We start from the raw sequence: 24,367 nt of genomic DNA on the forward strand, positions 1-24,367 counted from the left end.
TATCATTATGCCCATCCATGGCCAAATCTAATCATCTTCCATGTGTGTGTGCAAGTCACGTTCAATTCAAAATACAAGAACTAAAGTTAGGTTCAAGAAAACTGTTGGAGTTGATGCTCTAAATCCCATGGTCTTGTAGTTTGTAATTGTATTTGTACAAATAATTTATTTATCTAATAAAATAAGAAATATTTTATTCGACTTTTAGTTGCATTAATCCAAAAATCAATAATCTAAGATCCAAGGTTATTTGTTGTAACTTAAACATGCATGTGGAGACATACTGGTGGTTCATGTTTAAATGATAACTTGAATGGTTTGGAGTAGGTGGATAAGGTTGGGTACCTTATCCTAGTAACACTACGAATATGACCCGCTTTTTAGTTGTTACAATTGTTGTATAGTACTACAAATGATTTGATCCTGATCATTCATAAGGAGACATGTGAGTTGAGGTATTCTATACAAAGAGTTTGTTTAAGACCGGACCACGAAATGAATAGTCTCTCAATATAATACCATTGCTAGAAGAGACTTAGATTTTACCAGAATGACCATAGGTGACTTGACCTGAATCCTGAGTGAGTTGTGCACTCTTGCCTATGAAGGCAATCCTTTGATCTGCATGAGTGAGACTGGCTAGATTCACAGCCTTAATATGTCTACCATTTTGGGGACTTATCTGATTGAAAAGCTAGGAACACAGTTATACAAGAAGAAATTCACTCCTTCCTTAGCGTTAGGGTAAATAGAGAAATTGCTCCTTTTAGGGTTGATTCCGGGGCTTGAAAAATAGGGCACCACACCCTCTCATGTGTTGGATTTTATGTCCTAAAACTCGTGGTTTTGTAAAACAATAAACTTATTCTATAAATCAATAAAGTTGTTATTTAAGTGTAGATTCAATAAAATTGTTATTGAATATATCAATTGCTTATTTCGTTTCAAAAATAAATCCAATAAACTAAAAGATCCATGACTATTACATGAGTACTTGAACTTTATGTAGAGACATAAGAGTAGATCAGGTTCGAGTAAATAGTCAAAAGGATCTATGTATACGAATAAGGTTTGATACCTTACTCTGGTAACACTATCGGATGCAGCCCACTCTGTAGTTATTACAAGGAGTTGTAAAATGCTACAAACGAAGTGATCCTAATTCATTCATATGGCGACATGAAGAGTGGGGGCCTCCTGTGTAATGAGTTTGCATAAGATCGAACCAAGAAATAAAGTTACTCTTACTTTATAATGTTGTTTACTATTCAAAACTGACTATTTCAATCGATGACCTAAGTAACTTAACCTTAATCCTGAGCTAACTATGAACTCCTGTTTATTTGGGATTATCCTTAGATTTGCATAGGTGAAGGTTGATTCAATTGTTGGGATTGATACCCTAAATCTCGTAAGATCCTATAGTTTGTAAACATTTTTGAACAAACTCATTTACATATTTAATAAAATATATGATATGTTATTCATTGTCTATAAAATATATGATATTTTAGTTGCATTAACCATAAACCAATAAACTAACATCCAAGATTATCTTTGTAACTTAAACATGTATGTAGGGACATACGGATGAATCATGTTTAAATGATAACCTAAATGGTCTGTAGTAGATGGATAAGGCTAGGTACCTTATCCTGGTAACACTACGAGTATGGCCCACTTTATAGGTGTCACTATTGTTGTAAAGTGCTACAAATGATCTGATCCTGAGCATTCATGTATAGACATGCGAGCAAGGATGTTCTGTACAAAGGAGTTTGTATAAGACTGGACCACGGAATGTTTAGTCTCATTATATATTGTCGTTCATAATAGAGACTTACATTTCACCAGGATGACCATATGTAACATGACCTGAATCCTAGGTGAGTTGTGAACTCCTGCCTATGAAGGCGGTCCTTTGATTTGTATAGGTGAGAGTGGCCAGATCGCCGACTCAACAAGCCTACCATTTTAAGGATTCGTCTGATTAGGGAGCTAGGAGCACAGCTACACACAAAATGGAATTCACTCCTTCCCCGAGGTAGGGGTAAGTAGATAAATTGCTCCCTTAAGGACTGATTTCGGGTCTTGAACAATGTGGCGTCACACCCTCCCCTAGCCCAAGAGGGGTTTAGTCATAGTTGGACTATGATCTATTGTTCATTAGAGAGATCGGTGGTACTTAAGAAGTTAAATGTAACTACTGGGGCAAAACGGTATTTTGGCCTAGCTGTACTTACGAGAAATTTGTGAAGGGTATCGTACTATTGATTAGTTATATTCAATGGATACAAAAATATATCTGTAGTGCGAAGAGTATAGTTGTTGGTCTTTAGTGTAGTGCCCAACAGTATTAAAGGGTTTAATTAATTATTTATGTACTATTGGAGCTTCAAGTTACATGTCCATGAGGTCCCTTTGGTAGCTCAATAGTATTAATCGAGAATCAGTTTTTGGATTAAGTATATATGATATAATTAAGTTGATTCAATTATATGTGATATAATTGTCATAATGTATTTGATACATTGTAGCTTAATGGGAGGAAATAAATATTTGAATGAGATTCAAATATAGTTTCTATGAATTGGATTCATAGTTGTTAAAATAGAGAAAAGAAACTATAGCTTATATTGTATGTGATACAATATTAAAATTATAGGTTATATGTTATATTTGATATAACATATAATTTAAAATATATATATATATATATATAATTTAATATATATATATATAATATGATAAGTTAGTTATCATATTTATATTTATATTATTATTATTTTAATAATAAGGAAGGGAGTTACAACTCTCTTCCCATCCTTTTCTGTGGATGGTGGTTATTTTTGGCAAGGAGAATACAAGAAAAATGTTTCTTCTTCTTCTTGGATGGTTAGTCGATATTGAGAAAGAGAGAGACAACAGAAGAATTTTGTAGTTTTGAGTCTTTGGGAGAGTTCTCTAGCTTTCCTCCTCTGCATTAAGTTTTCCCTTAAAATCCAAAATAGCCAGAGCCCACCACTCTTGTATTCTCATCCTAAGAATACCGACATTCGTGGTAGTGTTCGATTTTTTTCGAGGTTAATCTTGAAGAAAGTCTTCAATTGTTCGTGAACTATTCGAGGGAAAACGTGAAGAAAGGTCTTCAAAGGTGGGGTTTCTTGAAACCCTTTTATTAGCATGATGTAACTTAGAATTAAATGCATATCTTGTTACTTGTTTACCGTAAAATTTTATATTCAATAAAAATGGAATTTGGTCGATCCATTTCCGATCAAGGTTCTCTCCCGTTAGAGTTCCTTCATCAACAGCGCCGACTCAATAAGCTTCCCATTTCAGGGGTAAGATTGGGTAGATAACTGGGGACATAAGATGTAAGATGGAATTCATTTCTACCCTCTTTTAGGGATAGTAGAGAGGTTGTTCCCTTAAGTACTAACTCTGGGTCTTGAACAAGGGGTCCTACCCTCTCATTGGCTCGAGAGGAACTCGGTTTGATGATCATATCACAAACCAATTGTTCATTAGAGGATCGGTAGGACTTAAGGAACAAGAGATGATCTCAGAGGTAAAATAGTCATTTGACCCAACCGTTATTACGAATAACCTGTGAAGGGTTAACTTACTAATCATGATTATATCCAATGGACACAACATATTTACAGTGAGAGAAGTGTAACTACTGAGTTTTAGTGGAATGACCCAGCAGTTAACGAATGAGGGGTTAATTCGGTATAAAGAGTTTAGCCAATTAATCTCGGATCGTTGGAGCCCATGATCTGTAGGTCCATTAAGTCCCCCTACTAGCTCACAAATAGAATAAACCTTAGAATATTAATTATATGTGATATAATTACACGTTTGATTTTGGAATTAAACGAAATCGGAGAATCAATTAAATATTCAAATATGATTTAAATATTAATGAATAGGGATTCATAATGGTGTAATTGGTGTTAAATTAATTCAATATTTTATATTAAATTAATCAATCAATAGAATTAATTAACTTGTTTAATTAATTATTAATTATTAATTTTATTAGAAAAATTAATTATTGAATTAATTTTTGTAAAATTAATAAAATTTTAGTTTTAATTAAAGAATTAAAATTGAAAATCGATTTTATTTTAAAAATTAGTTTTAAAATGAAAAAAGAAGAAAAGAAATTGAAAAATGGAAAAATCTCAAATGTGGGGTTTTTCCACTTTGAAGACCTAGCACCTTACAAATCTTCCACCACTAAATTTCAACTCAAAATCAAAGGAGGAGTTGGATGTTTGAGATGCAATCAACTTACATGAAACTCCTGCATAAAACACTCGTGATTGAGTTGAAGGGGGCATGCAATCTATTGGATTTGGCTGAAGAAGTTTGAAGGTTGAAGAAGATCTTCAACTGTGAAAACCAGTGACTTTTCTCCATAATTCCCAAAATTCCAACTTATTTTGAGTCCCACAACTCAATCTAAGGTTTCTAGAGGATAGTGGGGAAGATCTAATGGTGGTTCACGACCAGATTTGGAGAAGATTGCAGCTGGATCTCGTTGTTGAAGAAGATCTTCAAAGGTATCTATGAAACCCTCTTAACATCTCATGAACATGCTTATTTTAAAGCCAAAATTGATGAATTAAAATGCTTTATATGAGAGAGTTAGAAAACATGCAACGAAAGAAAAACTGATCATTGAGCATTCTAATTCATTAATTTTGGCTTTGAATTAAGCATGCTCGTAAACTAACAAGAGGGTTTCATGACATACCTTTGAAGAAACATTTTAATCACGATCCTCATCTGCTATCTCCTTGAATTCAGCTCATGAACCATTACAAGGTCTTCCCTACTATCCTCTAGGTGTCTTGGATTGAGTTGTGGGACTCAAAATAAGCTTGAATTGAAGGAAATTTGGAGGAAACTTTCTGGTTTTAGCAGCTTGTGAAGAACCCTTCTTCAAGAGAGATTTTCAGCCAAAAACAACCCTTTTGCATGCCCGATTTTGGTTCAATTCTGAAGTATATAAAGCATGATAACCATGCAAACCAACTCCTTGCATGATTGACAGCTCATGCTTGTGAATTTAACTGAAAAATCTTAGTGGAATGTGTGTAAGCAAGTTGGAAATGGAAGTGGTAAAATCCAACTTCTCCATTTCCAATTTCCTTTTTTTTCTTTTAATTTGAAATTTTTTTTTAGATTAATTTTAATTTCAGCTTTTAATTCAATAATTGAAACAGAAATTATATTTAATTTTACAAAAATTAATTCAAAATTAATTTTTCTAATAAAATTAATAATTAATAATTAATTAAACAATTTAATTAATCCAATTAATTTAATATCAAATATTAAATTAATTTAACATTCCATCATCATGAAATCCTATTCATGAATTTAATATTTAAATCGTATTTAAATATTAATTGATTCTCCAATTTTGTTTAATAGCAAAATTAAATGCGTAATTATATCACATATAATTACTGATTCCTTTAATTCTAATTTGAACGTTTCAAATCAATTTATCACGTTACTCTAAGGCTAATCCATTTGTGAGCTAGTAGGGGGACCTCGTGGACCTACAGATTAATTGGCTAATCTTTTTACACCGAATTAACCCCCATTCGTTAACTGTTAGGTCACTCCACTAAAGCCCAAAATTGCACTTCCCTCATTGTAGATATATTGTGTCCATTCGATATAACCATGATTAGTAAGTAACCCTTCATAGGTTATCGTAATAACGGTTGGGTCAAATGGTTATTTTACCCCTGAGATTATCTCTTGTTTCTTAAGTCTTATTGATCCTCTAATGAACAATATGTTTGTCATCCAATCATCAAACCAAGTCCCTCTCGGGCCAGGCAAAAAAAAAGGGAACTTGGTTGAAGTGGAATAATCTTCTGGTCTAATGAGAGGGCGAGACCCCTTGTTCAAGATTCGGAGTCAGCGCTTAAAGGAACAACCTCTCTACTATCCCTAAAAGTGGGTAGGAGTGAATTCCATCTTGCACCCTATGTCTCCACCTATCTACCCAGTCTTACCCCTGAAATGGGAAGCTTATTAAGCCGGCGCTGTTGAGCCAACCCTCACCCATGCAAATCTAAGAATAATCCTAAATAAATAGAAGTTCATAGTTAGCTCATGATTCAAGTTAAGTTACCTAGGTCATCGTTGTGAAATAGTTAATCTTAAATAGTAAACAACGTTATAAAGTAAGAGTGACTTATTTATGAAGGAACTCGATTTACAAGAGATCCATGAGCGGAAGCGAATAATTCAAATTCCATTTTGATTGAAAACAAACATTTACAGCAAACATACAGATTATACAACTTAATAAAAATTACAACATGCTTTAAACTAGGAAAAGAGTTCAGAGATCATATATTTGAAGAACAATTCTTCACATAAATCCCTCAAACTTTCACGAACTCCTCGAACAACAACAAGACTGAAACAAAAGTGAAGGACATTACCACTTGGTATCCTCAGTATTCTCAGGGTGAGAATCAAGGAGTGGTAGGCTCTAACTATTCTGGTTAAGAGGGAGTTTGAGAGTTTGGAGGAGGAAGACGATTGAAGAAGAACACACTCTATCGTATAGCTTCGTTCTCCAAATCGTGTAGTATAAAGACTCCTATCGTATAGGCTTTGCAAATCGTGTAGATTCACTTACAAAATCGTGTAACTTGGATTTGGAATAATAAAATCATATTTTATTTATTCCATTTGCCATAAAAAAACTACTTAGTCACCCACTAAGGTGGTTAGAGAGAAAAATGGTTTATTATTCAAAGTAATAAATAAAATAAATAAATATGATAACCAACTTATCATATTGTACTTATAACCTATAATTTTAATATTGCATCATATACAATATAAACTATAGTTCTTTTTCTCTATTTTATGGCATTTAATATAAATCATATTTATATTAAATTTAACAACTATGAATCTCATTCATAGAAAATATATTTGAATCACATTCAAATATTTATTCCTCCAATTAAACTATAATGTATCAAATACATTATGTCAATTATATCATATATAATTGAATTAAATTAATTATATCATATATAATTGAATCAATTTAATTATATCATATATAATTAACCTCCCTCTTATTAATTTGAACAATTTAAATTAACCCAAAAATTGATTCTCAACTAAATCCTTTTGAGCTACCAAGGGGACCTTATGGAACTGTAGCTTGAAGCTCCAACGTTACATAAATAATTAATTAAACTCTTTAATTACATTACCATCCGTTAACTATCGGGCACTCCACTAAAGACTGACAGTTGCATTCTTTGCACTATAAATATGTCTGTGTCCATTGGATATAACCAATCAATAATACGATGACCCTTCACAAATTGCTCGTAAGTACAACTAGACCAAATTACCGTTTTGCCCCTATACTTACCTCTAACTTCTTAAGTACCACTGATCCCTCTAATGAACAATAGATCATAGTTTCACTATGACTAAATCCTTTTCGGGCCAGGAGAAGGTGTGGCGCCACATTGTTCAAGACCCGAAATCAGCCCTTAAGGAGCAATTTATCTACTTACCCCTGCTTTGGGGAAGGAGTGAATTCCATTTTGTGTAGCTGAGTTCCTAGCTCCCCAATTAGATAAATCTCCAAAATGTTACCTTATAGGCAGGAGTTCACAACTCATTCAAGATTAAGATCATGTTACGTATGGTCATCCTAGTGAAATGAAAGTCTCTATTATGAACGGTATTATATAATGGGACTAAACAGTTCGTGGTTCGGTCGTATACGAATTCTTTTGTATAGAATATCCCCGCTCGCATATCTAAAACATGAATGATCAGGATCAGATCCTTTATAGCACTTTATAACATTTGTAACATCTACAAAGTGAGCCATACTCGTAGTGTTACCAGGATAAGGTACCCAACCTTATCCATATACTACAGACCATTTAGGTTATCACTTAAATATAATCTGTTGGGTTTTATGTCCTAAAAACTTGCAGTTTGTAAAATGATAAACATTTTCTATTATCAATATACTTGTTATTTATCTCATAAATTGCACGAAAGTCTAAATCCAATAAACTAAGACCCATGACTATTGTATGAGTACTTGAACTTTATGTGGAGACATAAGAGTAGATCGAGTTCGAGTAAATGGTCAAAATGATCTATGGTACATGAATGAGGTTGGGTACCTTATTCTGGTAACACCATTGGATGCAACCTACTCTGTAGTTATTATAAAGAGTTGTAAAGTGCTACATACGATGTGATCCTAATTCGTACATGTTATGACATAAGGAGTGGGGGTGTCATATGCAATGAGTTTGCATAAGATCAGGACCAAGAAATAAGTCACTCTTACTTTATAACATTGTTTACTGTTTAAGACTGACTATTTCACCTAGATGACCTAGATAACTTGATCTTAATCCTGAGCTAACTATGAACTCCTGTTTATTCAGGATTGCCTTTAGATTTGCATAGTTGAGGGTTGGCTCAACAGCGCCGGCTTAATAAGACTCTTATTTCAGGGGTAAGACCGGATAGATAGTTGGGGACATAGGGTGCAAGACGGAGTTCATGCCTACCCGATTTAGGGATAGGAGAAAGGTTGTTCTCTTAAGTACTGAATCCAGGTCTTGAACAAAAAGCCCCACCCTCTCACTGGGCTGAGAGAGTTTGGTTTGGTGATTGGATCAAAAACCAGTTGTTCATCATAGGATCAGTAAGGACTTGAGGAATAAGACGTAATCTCGGGGGTAAAACAGATATTTGACCCAGCCGTTATTACGAACAACCTGTAAAGGGTCGACTTGCTGATTATGGTTAAATCATGTGGACATAATGTATCTACAGTGAGGGGAGTGCAACTATGGGCTTTAGTGGAATGACCCATTAGTTAATGAATGGAGATTAATTTGGTCTAATGAGTTTAGCCAATTAATCTCGGATCGTTGGAGCCCATGATCTGTAGTTCCGCGAGGTCCCCTTACTAGCTGGTGAAGGACTAGCTCTAGAATAGCGTGATAGTTAATTTGAACGTTCAAATTAGAATTAAGGGAATTAGTAATCATATGAGATATAATTACATGTTTAATTTTAGAATTAAACGGAATAGGAGAATTTATATATTTAAATATGATTTAAATATATAGAGATAGATATGTGTTAAAATTAATTTAATATTTGATATTAAATTAATTAAGTTTTATTTAATAATTAATTTATGAAATTAATTATTTTTTCTTTTTTAAAAATCAAATAGATTTTTTAAATCAAAATTTTATTTTTAGATAAAATTGAAAAATTTGAGAACTAAAACACACTTAAATGGAAAAGTAGTTTTTTCCATTATCCATCATTGAACTAGCTCACACATGAAGCAATATACTTGCCTTGTCTTCTCCAAGCATGAGCTGCAACTCATGCAACTCTTCTCTTTGCATGTTGATCTATATTATAATGAAGAGATTGGAGTGAAAATCGGGCATGCAATCAAAAGAATTTTTAGGGAAAATTCGGTTTGAAGAATGGTTCTTCAACAAGGTTGTTGCAGTGAGCTTTTCTCCTTCATCCCTTGATTCAAGCTTGTTTTGAGTCCCACAACTCAATCTAGAGCACCAAGAGAATAGTGGGGAAGATCTTGAGGTGGTCTATAACAAGATATGGAGAAGATAGCAGCTGGAGGTGGAGCTTTGAAGAAGTTCTACAAAAGGTATGTCTTGAAACCCATTTTCTGCAGAAGCATGCTTTATATTATGCCAAAATTAGTGAATTTGAGTGCTTAGATGATCCTTGTGCTTCTGCTGCTATTGATACAATCCTACATAATCCATTTGTATGTCTCCACATATATGTTTAAGTTACAACGATAACATTGGATGTTAGTTTATTGGTTTGTAGTTAATGCAACTAAAATATCATATATTTCAGAGACAAAGTGAATAAAATATCAAATATTATTAATCACGTACAAGTTTGTTTATACAAGATTTACAAACTATAGGACCCTATGAGATTTAGGGCATCAACCCCAATAATTTCGTGGTCCGATCTTGTACAAACTTATTGCACAGGACGCCCATACTCCTCGTACCAATGACAGAGTGGGCCACATCTGATAGTGTTACTAGAATAAGGCACTAAATCTTATTCATATACTATAAATCATTTTTGAAGGAAATCGGAAGTCGAGATTTTCATGAGCAGCGGAACAAGACTATCCAAATTACAATCATTAATGAACATATATTTACAGTCAACTTCAATACAAACGGTTATACAATTATACAGAGAAATTACAACATGAATAAACTCAATAAACAGAGATCAAACTTTACCACATATGAGGATGCGTCTCCACGCTCTGTTGCGTGACCGCTCGAACAATCAGCATCACGAACGCTCGATCTACACAACCACAACACCGCACGAACATAGCAGGAACACTTCGCGCTCGTCCTCAACGATCTCCTCGGTCACGAACTCTTCCGCAACACGAAAGGCCTCTAGAAAACCTCGACGGTGTTGAGTTGAGTCTGACACCACCAACAAGGCGACCTTGGTATTCTCGGTGTGAGAATCCAGAGGGTGGGCTCTGTTCGAACTTGGTATGAGACAGACGAACGAAGGAAACAACGATCGCATACACGACTGGGCAAGTGGGAGATGGCGGAGACCTATCGCATAGGTCGATGCCCAATCGTTTAGATAAAGCTATGCGATCGTCTAGCAAAAGCTATGTGATCGTTTAGCTTTATCGTCTAGCTCAGTCTGTCACCTACAGACTCTGCACGATTGTTTACTTTGGACCAGCGATCGTATAGAAAAGCTATGCGATCGTTTAGTAAATACTACATGATCATTTAGCTCACACCTGTACGATCGTCTAGCTAGCCCGGCCATCGTTTAGTAAATCCAAATTTACTTGACGACTTCGTGAGTTTCTTTTTCACGGAGAGAAAACTCAAAACATTTTCAAACTTTTGTAAAACCTTCTTTTCAAAATAGGAAACCACTTTCCTTTTAAACTCACGGTTACCGTGATCCAATAACCACCCACTACTTTGGTTATTTAAAAGAAAAAGAATTAATTATCCAATAATTAATATTATTATAAATATAAATGATAACCAACTTATCATACTATTTTTATAACCTATAGTTTTAATATTTCATCTCATGAAACATATAAACCATAGTTCTTTTTCTATTTCATGGTACTTAATGTAAATCTCATTTACATCAATCCTCCACTAGATGTATCTCATACATCATACTGATTATATCATATATAATCAAAATACCTCTTGTCAATTTGAACATTTCAAATCAACACCAAGAACTGATCCTCAACAGAATCCAAGCTACCAAGGGGACCTCATGGACCTATAGCTTGAAGCTCCAATGGTACGTGAATAACTGACTAAACTCTTTAGTCATGGGATCCACCATCCGTTAACTGTCTGGCACTTCATTAAAGATCGACAGCTGAACTCTCCTTACCACAGATATATTATGTGTCCATCTTAACCAATCAGCAGTGCGACAACCCTTCACAGATCACTCGTAGGTACAGCTGGGCCAATAACCGTTATGCCCCTGTAGTTACATCTGTCTCCTTAAGTATCACTGATCCCTCTAATGAACATAAGTCATAGTCCTACTATGACTGAGTCTTCTCTTCCAAAGAAAAGCTGTGGCCACTATGTTCAAGCCTCGGAATCAGCCCTTAAGGGAGCAATCTCTCTACTTATCCCTACTTCGGGAAAGAAGTGAATTCCATCTTGTGGATTTAATTCCCAGCTCCCAGATCAGACAAATCCCCAAAAAGGTAGGCACGTTGAGTTCGCAATCTGGCCACTCTCACCCATACTAATCAAAGGACTGCCCTCAAAGGCAAGAGTTCAAAAAACACTCAGAATTGAGGTCGTGTCACCTATGGTAGTTTAGGTGATATGCAAATCTCTAGTATCAACGACGTTATATACAGAGTCTAGTCATCTGTGGTCCAGGTCTTATACAAACTCTTTGTATAGGACAGCCCTGCTCCACGTCTCTACATGAATGGTTAGGATCTACCATATGTAGTAGTTTATAACACTTGCAAACCTCTACAAAGCGGGTCGTATCCATAGTGTCATTAGTATCAGATATCCCACCTTAATCCTTATACTATAGACTGATTTAGGTTATCACTTAAGGCATGATCCACTTGTATATCACATATACATGCTTAAGTTCACATAAGATAACCAAAGAGTTTTGTTTATTGGATATGAGTAAATGCCAGAATTAAATAACACTTATTTTATTCATTGAACAATGTGTATCTTTACAAAACAACGAGACTCTGGGAGAATTAGGACACCAATCCCAACAATTTTGACTATTTACTCGAACATGATTTGCTTTTATGTCTCTAGATATAGTTCAGTACTCATGTATTAGTCATGGTGAAGGAACTCTTATCAAAGAGCACCTCTGAGTGGAAACAAGATCATTCTAAACTCATTGTGACAGAAATACCGCATTCACAATCAAACTTACAAGTCATGCATTTAACAACAAATTACGGCATGTTTTTAACTTTAAACAACAAAGATCGAGATACGTACGAATTGAAGAACCCTTATTCACCTTTAAATCTCGCTCTCATCAAGGAAGCAAATCTCGTTGTCGCTGAGATCGTCCAAGCTATTGTCCACCAAATCTCACTTTCGTCTACCCATAAACGGACTCCTCACGAACAAGGTAGCAAAGAATCCAAGAGTGATAATCCAAGAGGTGTGGGCTCTGTTGGATTGATAGAGGGAAGGAGCAAAGAATGATCGTTTACCACGACCAAGCAAGTGGGAGATATTAGATGTCCATCATATAGACGAATGCTTGATCGTTTAGGTAAAGGTACACGATAGTGTAGTAAACTGGGACTGATTGTATAGACGATCATTTATTAAAACGCTCGGGCGCGTGATCGCTTAGAAAAAGCTAGACGATCGTTTAGGAAATTCTATGCGATCGTTTAATGCGCGCGTACATGATCATTTAGAAAATTGAGCTATCATGTATGCTCTCGATTTGTTAGGCGATAGACAGTATACTCAACGGTGAACGAATGTCTGATTCCTTGCAAAATGAAAACTATTTTCATTTTATCCTTCAGTTATAAAAATTGAATGCAACCTCCCACTAACTCATTCGGTTACGGAGAAAAAAACGGCAACAATTATCTCATAATCATTTAAATTAAAAAATAAATATAATCTTATTATATTTATAACCTATGGTTTAATATCACATCAAATGCAACATATAAACCATAGTCCTTTTCTCCTCCACTAGATATAAATCATATTTATATCTTTTTCCTCCAATTAACATATCTCATACATTATGTTAACTATATCATATATAATTGACCAATTCAATCATGTCATATATAATCCAACTTCCTTTTGTCAATTTGAACACTTCAAACTGACCCAAAAACTGATTCTCAACTTGAATCCATTGAGCTACCTAGGGGACCTTATAGACCTATGGCTCGAAGCTCCAACAGTACGTGAATAGCTGACTAAACTCTTTAGCCATAAGATCCACCATCTATTAACTGCCAGACATTTCACTAAAGACCGACAGTTGCACTCTTCTCACCATAGATATATTTCTGGTCCATCAAATATAACCAATCAATTGTACGATAACTTTTCACAGATGCTCGTAAGTATAGTTGGGCCAATTTACCATTTTGCCCCTGTAGTTACATCTAACTCCTTAAGTACCACTAATCCCTCTAATGAATAATACAACATAGTCCCCCTATCTGTGGACACCTCTCGGGCCATGAGAAGGTGTATAGCGCCACATCGTTATTGCCCCGAAATTAGCTCTTAAGGGAGTAATCTATCTACTTACCCCTACTTCGGGGAAAGAGTGAATTCCATCTTGTGTAGCTGAGTTCCCAGCTCCTAAATCAGGCGAATCTCCAAAGTGGTAGGTTTGAGTCGGTGATCTAGCCACTCGCACCTATGCAAATCAAAGGACTGCTCTCAAAGGCAGGAGTTCCCAACTGGTCATCCTAGTGAAGTGAAGTCTCTATCATGAACAACGTTACATAACAAGACTATAACACTTCGTGGTTCGATCTTATACAAACTCCTTTGTATAGGACGCTGATGACATGCAGAAATGCATGTCATCTTAGGCCTTTTACTTAAAATCATGAAGGTTGTTAGGCAGATTATGCATCGATCATAATAGAAATTCACGAGAATATGAGTTTGCATCGATCAACATGTTGAAACTTAGCTAACCCGTTATTTTGCGTTAATTATGCATTCAATGTTCTATCTTTGTAGCTAATGTAAGAAATGAACGCAAACGCGAAAACCGGACCACTACATAGACAACCACATGCGGAGAAACACTCCATCGCAAAGGCAAACGCATCAATCAACGCATGGATGTTGCGGTTATCAATCGTATGCATCCATAGCATTGGAGTTGCACTCTTCAAGCGATTGCGGTCATCGTGTAGAGTTATGGTATTAAGCGAATGTGGTCATTGAATGATTGCGGCTGCGCGACAACGCAAACTAATGGGATCAATGCAAGGTAGGTGGACTGAACGCATCAACGCATCTACCTCGAGAAAGCCGTGAAATGATGTTGACATTTCACCTACCACGCCGTTAGTGGCAGAGGTTCAGAAAAGACGAACGTGCCAAATGTCAAACTCAGAGCAGTCCAATTAATGCTGTCGGCGATCCAAGCTCTATAAATAGAAGCCGATGAGCTGAAATTCATTTTATCCAAGGTTTTTGCCTGAGGTTCACCTATGGCGAATCCTTATGATCCAGACAAACGCGTGAGGAGACGGCTGAGAGTTCTTCACCTCCTTCATCCATTCCGAGTGACGACCGGAGCTAGGACTCGAGAGAGTCAGCTTCTCCACCCACCATGGCACCACCAGCAACCTTGACGCACATCTGCAGGAAGCAAGTCTTTGCTTCCAGCCAGTCATTTCCTCTTCCTTTCTTTTCTCTTAATGTATTGTATGACATTTTGGAATTAAGGAATTAATACAATCTGTTTTCAATGCATTTCTCTGTTCCTTTGACCCCATCTCCATCTTCTTTCTTAGCATCATTACTTACATTACAACACTTAGTGGGATTGCTTGGGTATTGCATACTTAGTCATGTGGATTAGGGATATGAAGCATGTAGCAAACCACCGAGAGGTGTGCATTGCGTGAGTATGTGAGAAAACCTTATTTGCTTAGTGTGAAGCTACGGCAACACCTGTCTATAGGCTAACGCATTGCTTGTCTATGCATAAAGTTAGCAACAATCAATTGCTCGAGAGAGTAAGTGGTTGGACGCATTAAGCAAGGTTTGCGTTGTTCACTAGGGATAGTAACAATCTTGCGTCAACCAAGTTCATGCGGTTACCTTGTCTTATGTATGCGCCCATCACACCTTTAGAGCTGCTTGAGAGAGAGTCTAAAGAAAGAACCTAATGACTCGAGAGAGCTAGGTTAGGTTTGCATAAGCAAGAATGGAAACTTAGGAATAAGCTCTGTTTGTTATTACACAGCGTATTGTTGATAAAATTTAAGGAACGGGTTTTGTTTTATTTTATTTTTATCATTTAAGGACGGATGGGTTTGAACATGAAATCATGCGTTAGACATAATTGATGCGTTTGCTCTTATGCGTCGGAATGATGATGTGTTAATCTTAGCATGCAATGATCACGCGTTCCCATCACAAGTTTTCTTACGCTTGCGCCAAGTATAACACAAATGCAAGTTTCTCAGGTAATCCGAGGTCAAACACGAGGACTTGTCACTCAATAATATTTATGAGGTGATGTGTTTGAGGCGATGAATAAGAATAAAAATAAAGCGAAGAAGGTTTAAATGTTTTACACACTACTCCTACTCCTAACTAAACAGATTGAGCAATAGAAGACTTGCAATGAGAATAAGTAAAGACACAACAACCAATAACGTATAGTAACGTTTACTATCTTAAATCGCCCTAGTAATCCCAGCTTGTTGCACTAACGCATCACACCTCTAGGTGGTCAGCTGCATGACTATATCTCTATAGTGCATGGTTGCGTCGAGCATAAGATTGTGCCTATCTCTAGGAACAATACGAACCTTGCTTAGTACGTTCCATCCCTTACCTTCTCAGGCAGTTAGATGCGGCTATTTAACTTATAGACAAGCAATGCAACATCCCATAGACAGGCAATGCAACATCCCATAGACAGGCGTTGCCACAGCCTTTCACCAAGCAAAGAGGATTAACTCACTTATACTTGCACAACGCACACCTCTCGGTGGGTTGCTACATGCATCCTATCTCTAGGCTACACGATTAAGCATGCGATTGACTTTGATAAATAAACACTGAAGATAAACTATGATAGATATGATGATGATGATGAAGAAAACGGGAATGAAGGAAGTAAGATTTGCATTGATCACAAAATATCTTAATATCTCAAGCTAAAATGTAATACAATACAGAGATTAGAAGGGAGATGAAGGACTCTGCGTCAAGGCTGCCGGTGGTGCCATGGTTGAATGGTGGAGATATCTCTCTCGAGCTCTATCTCTGGAAAATGCTCTGATCGTCACTCGGTCTGGGTTGTGGAAATGAAGAGTTCTCACTGGAAATCTCTTTCAAGCTCTCATTTGTGATCACAAACTTATGCCTTGAGGCAGAAGTTCGGATGTTTTAAAATGAAGGTCTCAAGGGCTATTTATAGAATTTGGACACCGACAGCTGTAATGATGAAGGTATGGCTCACTTCTGCTTTGTCGCGGTATGGGCGTTGTCACATCACCTTATCTTGTTGATACTTCCAAGGTATGCGTCCGAGCTTAATTTAGCTGAAGTTATCAACGCGTTCTACCCATCTTGCGATCTTCTATTATGACTGTCACTCTGTGGCCCCAATCTCTATTTGTCCACCGCAGTCTCCATGCGTTAGATGCATAGGGTTGTCGTCTGCATTCGTCTTTTGCGGTGGCCTGGCTTCAGTACATGTGTTTGTCTGTGATTGCTTATTACAAACGCATGCGTTTGATTCCTGCGATAGCTACAAAAATAAACAATTTGACACGGAATAACACATAATATTGGGTCAGTGAGGTTTTAGGTGCTTATTGACACAAAACTCAATTTTTCACAAATTCTAAGTATTATCACTGCGCTTTCTACCTGTTAGCCCTCATAATTCTAAATAAAAGGCTTATAATAACTGGCATTTCTGCCAGTTATCTCGTATGCACCCTGCGGAGAGGACAATGGCTGCGTCCAGGAAGTAGGATATGATGGCGGTATGCGGTCATCTCGACATTTATGGATACACACCGCATACGTCCTAGATTAGGCTTTTAGTGTGTGTAGCATGATCGCATGGCTTGCGTTGAATAAGGTTGCCCTTGCGGTCACTCTTAAGGGTTGCAATGAAATCATCTCCGCATTCTATCTATTTTCCCATACATTTATTCCATGTCAAGGTTTGTCGTATCTCTACCTTTCATGCATACGCTCATTGTGTTGTCTGTTAGATAGGAGTAGGAGTAGGATTAACTTAGCAATATCCCTTCCATTCTTTTATTTTAACCGCCGCATGCACATCACCGCAAACATATAGCTACAAGTCCCTGTGTTCAATCTCGGATCACCTTAGAAACTTGCGTCCATGTTATACTTGGCGTGAAGGCAAGAAAACTTGTGACAGGATGCATGGTCATCGCATACATCCGTTAACGCATTATCATTCCAACGCATGACCATCGACACATGACTATCAACGTATGTCTTAGGAACATGCATCGCTTACCGCGTCCATGGGATTTTGGTTGTCAAGTAAAATTGACTTCCAATTTTCCGCTATTAGACGCCCTCGCTCGCATGTCTCCACATGAATGATCAGGATCAGACCAACTATAGCAAGTCACAACACTTGTAACTATTTTACAAAGCGGGTCGGATCCGTAGCGTTACCAAGATAAGGTTCCCCTCCTATATCCATATAATATAGACCATTTTGGTTATCACTTAAGGCATGATTCACCTGTATGTCTCCACATACATACTTAAGTTACAAACAACAACCAGGGATCTTAGTTTATTGGTTTGTGGTAAAGCAATTAAAACATTTAATGATCTATAGACAAAAGTGAAGAAAATATCGTATATTATTATATCACAAGCATTTGTTCAATAATGTGTTTACAAACTACAAAACCCAACGAGAATTTAGGGTATCATCCCCAACAATCTCCACTTGTCCTAAAGCGAGTGGGGTGTACAAACAACTAGTTACAAAACAATAAACTAAGGCACTAAGTCCCAGTACAAAAAATCTCCCACTTGCCTTAGTCCAGCCGTAGGCGGTCCCGTAGACCCATGCTTTGAAGGTGACCCTAAAAAATTGTAGCCATGAGAGCCTTCGTAAACGAGTCAGCAACGTTGTGCTTCGAAGCGATCTTCGTGACTATCACGTCCCCTCGATGCACTATCTCGCAGATGAGATGATATTTTCAGTCTATATGTTTGCTGCACTTATGACTCCTAGGCTCCCTGGAGTTCGCCACAACACCACTATTGTCACAATAGAGGGTGATAGACCTAGACATGTCTGGAACAACTTTCAGATCTGTCAGAAACTTCCTGAGCCAAAGTCCTCCTTAGCAGCTTCACAAGCCGCTACATACTCGGCCTCCATCGTGGAGTCGACGATGCACCCCTGCTTAGTGCTTCACCACACTACTGCTCCTCCATTAAGAGTAAAAACAGACCCTGAAGTGGACTTCCTAGAGTCCTTATCAGTCTGAAAATCAAAATCCGTGTATCTAGTAAGGATCAAATCCCTAGTTCCATACATGAGCATGTAATCCTTCGTTCTCCGAAGATACTTGAGGATGTTCTTGACTGCAGTCCAGTGACTCTGTCCTGGGTTAGACTAATACCTATTGACTATTCCCACAACATAGCAGATGTCTAGTTTAGTACATAGCATCGCATACATCCAATTGTCAATAGCAAATGCATATGGGACCTGTCTCATCTCCTCAACCTCTTGAGGTATCTTAGGGCATATTTCCTTAGACAAAGTAGCTCCATGCCTGAACGGTAGTAGGCCCCTTTTAGAGTTCTACATCGAGTACTTGAACAACATCTTGTCAATGTACGATGCCTGAGACAGCGCTAGCACTTTGTTCTTTCGATCCCGAAAGATCTGTATACCAAGAACAAACTGAGCCTTTCCCAAATCTTTCATTTGGAATTGGGTCATTAGCCATTTCTTAACTGCAGTCAGTAGTCCTACATCACTCTCAATAAGTAGGATATCGTCTACATACACCACTAGGAAAACTATTGAACCGTTGATGATTTTCTTGTAGACACAAGGCTCATCAATGTTTTGGTCAAAGCCATACGATTTGATTGCAGTATCAAACCGAATGTTCCAAGATCGAGACGTCTGTTTCAGCCCATAAATGGACCTATTTAGTTTGCAAACTTTTTGCTCTTGATCTTGGGCTATGAATCCCTCGGGCTGCACCATATAATGGTCTCCTCAAGATTAGCATTAAGAAAGGCAGTCTTGATGTCTATTTTCCAAATCTCATAATCATAATAAACGACAATGGACAGGAGGATGCGAATCGACTTCAACATGCTAACAAGCGAGAAAGCCTCCTAATAGTCGACTCCCTCCACCTGGGTATAACCCTTTGCCACAAGTCGAGCCTTGAAGGTTTACACCTTCCCATCGATACCTCGTTTCCTCTTATAGATCCATTTGCAACCTATAGGTCTTACCTCATCAGGCTGATCTACAAGATCCGACACTGAGTTTAATTACATCGACTCCGTCTCGTGATCCATGGCTTTGACCCATTCATCCCGGTCAACATTCTCCATTACCTTTTGATAAGACAACGGATCCTCAACATCGCCATCGGCTACCATAGCCAGGATTTCTGTGAAACCTAGATAGCGAACGAGTGGGTTCATAACCCTCCCACTACGTCGCGGTTCTCTCAACTCTTGAGGTGGAATCGACCTACCAGATAAACTATCATCAACAACTCTTGCTGATGAAGCAAGTCCTTCAACAACTCTTGTTGAAGTTTTAGTAGTTTCATTGGAAAGCTCACGTAACACGATCTTACTACGTGGTCTATACTCCCTAATATGATTCTCCTCCAGAAAGGTAGCATTTTTAGACACAAACACTCCGTTTTTCGTCGGATCATAAAAGTAACCCCCTCGTGTACCTTTGGGTTAGCCTACAAAGAGGCACAACCTCAACCGTGGTTCCAATTTCTTTGGATTAGCCTCAAGCACATGTGCTGGACAACTCCATATACGAAAGTGACGTAAACTAGCTTTACGTCCGTTCCACAACTCCAGAGGTGTTCTCGCAACACTCTTGGAAGGAACAAAGTTGAGTATATACACTGCAGTCTCCACTACGAAACCCCGAAACAAGTCTGGTAAGGAAACGTAACTCATCATCGACCGAACCATGTCCAACAAGATTCTGTTTCTCTACTTTACTACACCATTCTGCTGAGGTGTACCCGGCGCTGAGAGTTGGAAAACGATTCCATGTTCTATCAAATAATCCTGGAACCCCGAATCCAAAAACTCTCCACTTCGATCCGATCGAAGTGTCTTAATCCGTCTATCCAATGCATTTTCAACTTTAGCCTTGAACTTTTTAAACTTTTCAAAGGATTCGGACTTCCGTTGCATCAAATAAACATACCCATACCAAGAGTAATCATTAGTAAAGGTGATGAAATACTCATAGCCTCCTCTAGCTCGTACATTCATCGGACCATAAATGTCAGAATGCACTAACTCTAGAGGCTCTTTGGCTCGATAACCTTTTCCAGTAAAAGGTCTTTTAGTCATCTTGCCCTCAAGGCAAGATTCGCACACTAGTAAAAGATTTTTCTCTAACTTGCTTAGAAGTCCATTTCTCACCAACCTCTCAATCCTATTAAGATTGATGTGCCCTAATTGAAGGTGCCAAAGTTGGGCATTTTCTTTTAGAGAAACACGTTGATGTTTATTTTGAGTTACGACAGTTTTATACATCTCTAATGGGGCACTCCCCTAAAGCCCAGTAGTTGCACTCTCCTCACTGTAGATATATTTCTGTCCACTTGATTTAACCATGATTAGTAAATCGATCCTTCACAAGTTGTTCGTAATTACAGTTGGGTCAAAATTATCGTTTTATCCTTATAATTACATCTTGCTCCTTAAGTCCTAGTGATCCTTTAATGAATAATTGGTTTGTGGTCCAACCAACAAACCAAGTCCCTCTCAGGCCAATGAGAGGGTGGGACCTCTTGTTCAAGACTTGGAGACAACATTTAAGAGAACATGCTATCTACTATCCTTAGAATCGGGTAAAAGTGAATTTCATCTCGCAGAACTATGTCTCCAACTATCTACCCCGTCTTATCCCTAAAATAGGAGGCTTATTGAGTCGGCGATGATGAGTCATTCTCACCCATGTAGATTAAAGGATAATCCCAAATAAACAGGATTTTATAGTTAGCTCAGAATTAAGATCGAGTTACCTAGGTCATCGAATTGAAATAATCAGTCTTAACAATAAATGATGCTGTAAAGTAAAAGTGACTATTTCGTGGTCCAGTCTTATGCAAACTCATTGCATAAGATGCCCCACTCGCATGTCTCCACATGAACTATTCAGGGATCACATCGTTTGTATCAACTATAAAGTAGGTCGCATCCATAGTGTCCCCAGGATAAGGTATCCAGTCTTATCTATATACTATAGATCGTTTTGGCTATATACTTGAACTTGATTCACTTTTATGTTTCCACATATAGTTCAAGAATTCATGCTATAGCCAGGGATTCTTAGTTTATTAGATTTAGGGTTCTTAAAGGTGCAATTCACATATTCAATAACAATTTTGCAGAATAAACCTCAGTAATATTTTTATTGCAAAATAGAATATGTTTAATATTTACAGACCATGAGTTTTAGGACATATAAAACCCAACACTGCTATCATATCTTCCTTGGTCCGCATTGGAACAATGAATGCCCTAAATAAGAAGAAGCTGACCTAAGAACAGATGGCAATGTTTAGGAAAATATGTTTTAGTCCATATTTTAATGCGGACATTGTATTTAATAGATAGTTGTTCCATCACTTTTTGTTAAGGGAGGTTAGAGATAAGAATCCAGATGTCGTAAGCTTTAACAACCTGAGGAAGAAAGTAAAATTCACCTAGGAGGATTTTAATTTGATCATTGGGTTGTTACTGATCGAGGAAAGGAATAAAAGGGATATTAGTGGGGAGAGGCTACGACACATTGTGTTTAAATCGAAGGGGTGAAAAAGAGAAGGACAAACTCTGAAAGGATCTTGAGACTGCATTTATAAAGTTCAAATTTGCGAACGACGAAGATTCCACCAAAGTGGCATTGTCACTGTCGAAATGGTGTCGATAGGAAAAGATAAGGAAACCCAATTTGATGTAAACGTATTTGGGATCATCGATGATGACAAAATCTTCAGACATTATGACTGGTCGTTGTCATATATGAATGGACATTGGAAAATTTGAAGAGTTCATTGCGTTGGAAAGAGGTTCATGATTTGAAGAGACATGCAAATCCTAAATATGTCTCATATTACACTATCAAAGTGTACATGCATTCCAATTGGTACATTTCCAATTTATTCCAACCTCAACGAAATTATGCGATATGTCTAATATTGTTTCTTTATTTTATTCAGGTATGAGCTTACGAGATATTGTCCACATCTAGTAAGTTCATAGTAACCAAAGTTAGCAAGAACATAATACCACACATTTTTAAGTGAACTTGTTCTCAAGCTCCATTTTGGAACATGTTAGAGATGAATGTCTTCCAACCCAAAAAAGTAAGTAATAACAACTGATTGTATTACTGAATGATCGTGTACCATTATCTACTCAATCACCAGGTTATGGTAAGTGATCGAGTAGATAATGGTACACGATCTATTTAGGGATCATGTGGCTTGTCATACACGACCGCTTATCATTATATGCTCGATTGTAGAGATCAGCTATATTTAAATTGTTGTTATCGTTTATATTCAGACTATTGTTATGTGGATACTTATACTGATGGTAGAGGAGATAAGGTACAAGAAGGATCGACTAAGAAGGTTTCAAGTGGTTAACCTAGGAAGAAGACTTGTTGAGGCTATCGTTGAGGGGGATGATGATATTGTCCTCACTGATTAACAAATTGTTGGGATTTGTGCCCTAAAGCCTCGTGATTAATTAGTTTATTAATTTAATTATTTATTATGCAATATTAATTTATCTATTAACAAGAAAAATCCAAGATTATTATATGTAGTCTTGAATAGTATGGAGATGGATCATGTTCAAGAAATAACTTATAGGTCTATAGTATATGGATAAGATTGGGTTCCTTACTCTAGTGACACTATAGATACGACCCACTTTGTAATAGTTACAAATAGTTTGATCCATACTATTCATGTGGGGACACATAAGTGGGGGTATCCTATACAAAGAATTCCCGACCACGATTTCTTTTTTTGTTCTAGTCACCCCAAAATACCAAATTGTATTCATACTAGGTATAAAAAAAAAAAAAACATAGAGTAAATAAATCAAAATAGAAATGGATAAAGAAATAGTGGGTTCCTTCGTTTCTATGGTTACTTCTTAAACGGTGAGGTCCTCTCTATATACCGGAGCTCCTTCTTTTATTTCATCAATGTTATTGTTAACTTGTACAATTTACCCTCTTTGGCTCTACCCATGAATTAGCTAGTAATCGGTCTTTCACAACGAGATCTACTTATACAGTAACGGTATTTAATTATGAAGATTAATTGGGTAGCTGACCCTCTTAGTATGTCTTGGAAGAATAAGGCCATACTCCTTCTGTTAAATAGGATTTCCTCTACTTAATGGATAAGCATTTGTTACTAATGGAGAATTCTTTCTCATCTAAAATTGAAAATTGAGATGATTGGATTTGCACCAATAGAAACCATAAATTTTATATACAATAAAAGAATAAAAGTTTATTTGGATGAGATTCAAATTATAACTTTATAATATGGAGAATTAATTTATTTAAATATGATTCAAATAGTTAATTATTTATTTGGATGAGATCCATATAAATAAATAGATTATTTAATTTGACTAAGATTCAAAATAAATAGATATTAGGAGAGTTAATTTATTTGAATATGATTCAAATAACTAGTTAATTAATTTGATAG

This window comes from Benincasa hispida, chromosome 3 (genome assembly GCF_027475165.1).
Source record: "Benincasa hispida cultivar pf3 chromosome 3, pf3_genome.v1.1, whole genome shotgun sequence".
Taxonomy (NCBI): domain Eukaryota; kingdom Viridiplantae; phylum Streptophyta; class Magnoliopsida; order Cucurbitales; family Cucurbitaceae; genus Benincasa; species Benincasa hispida.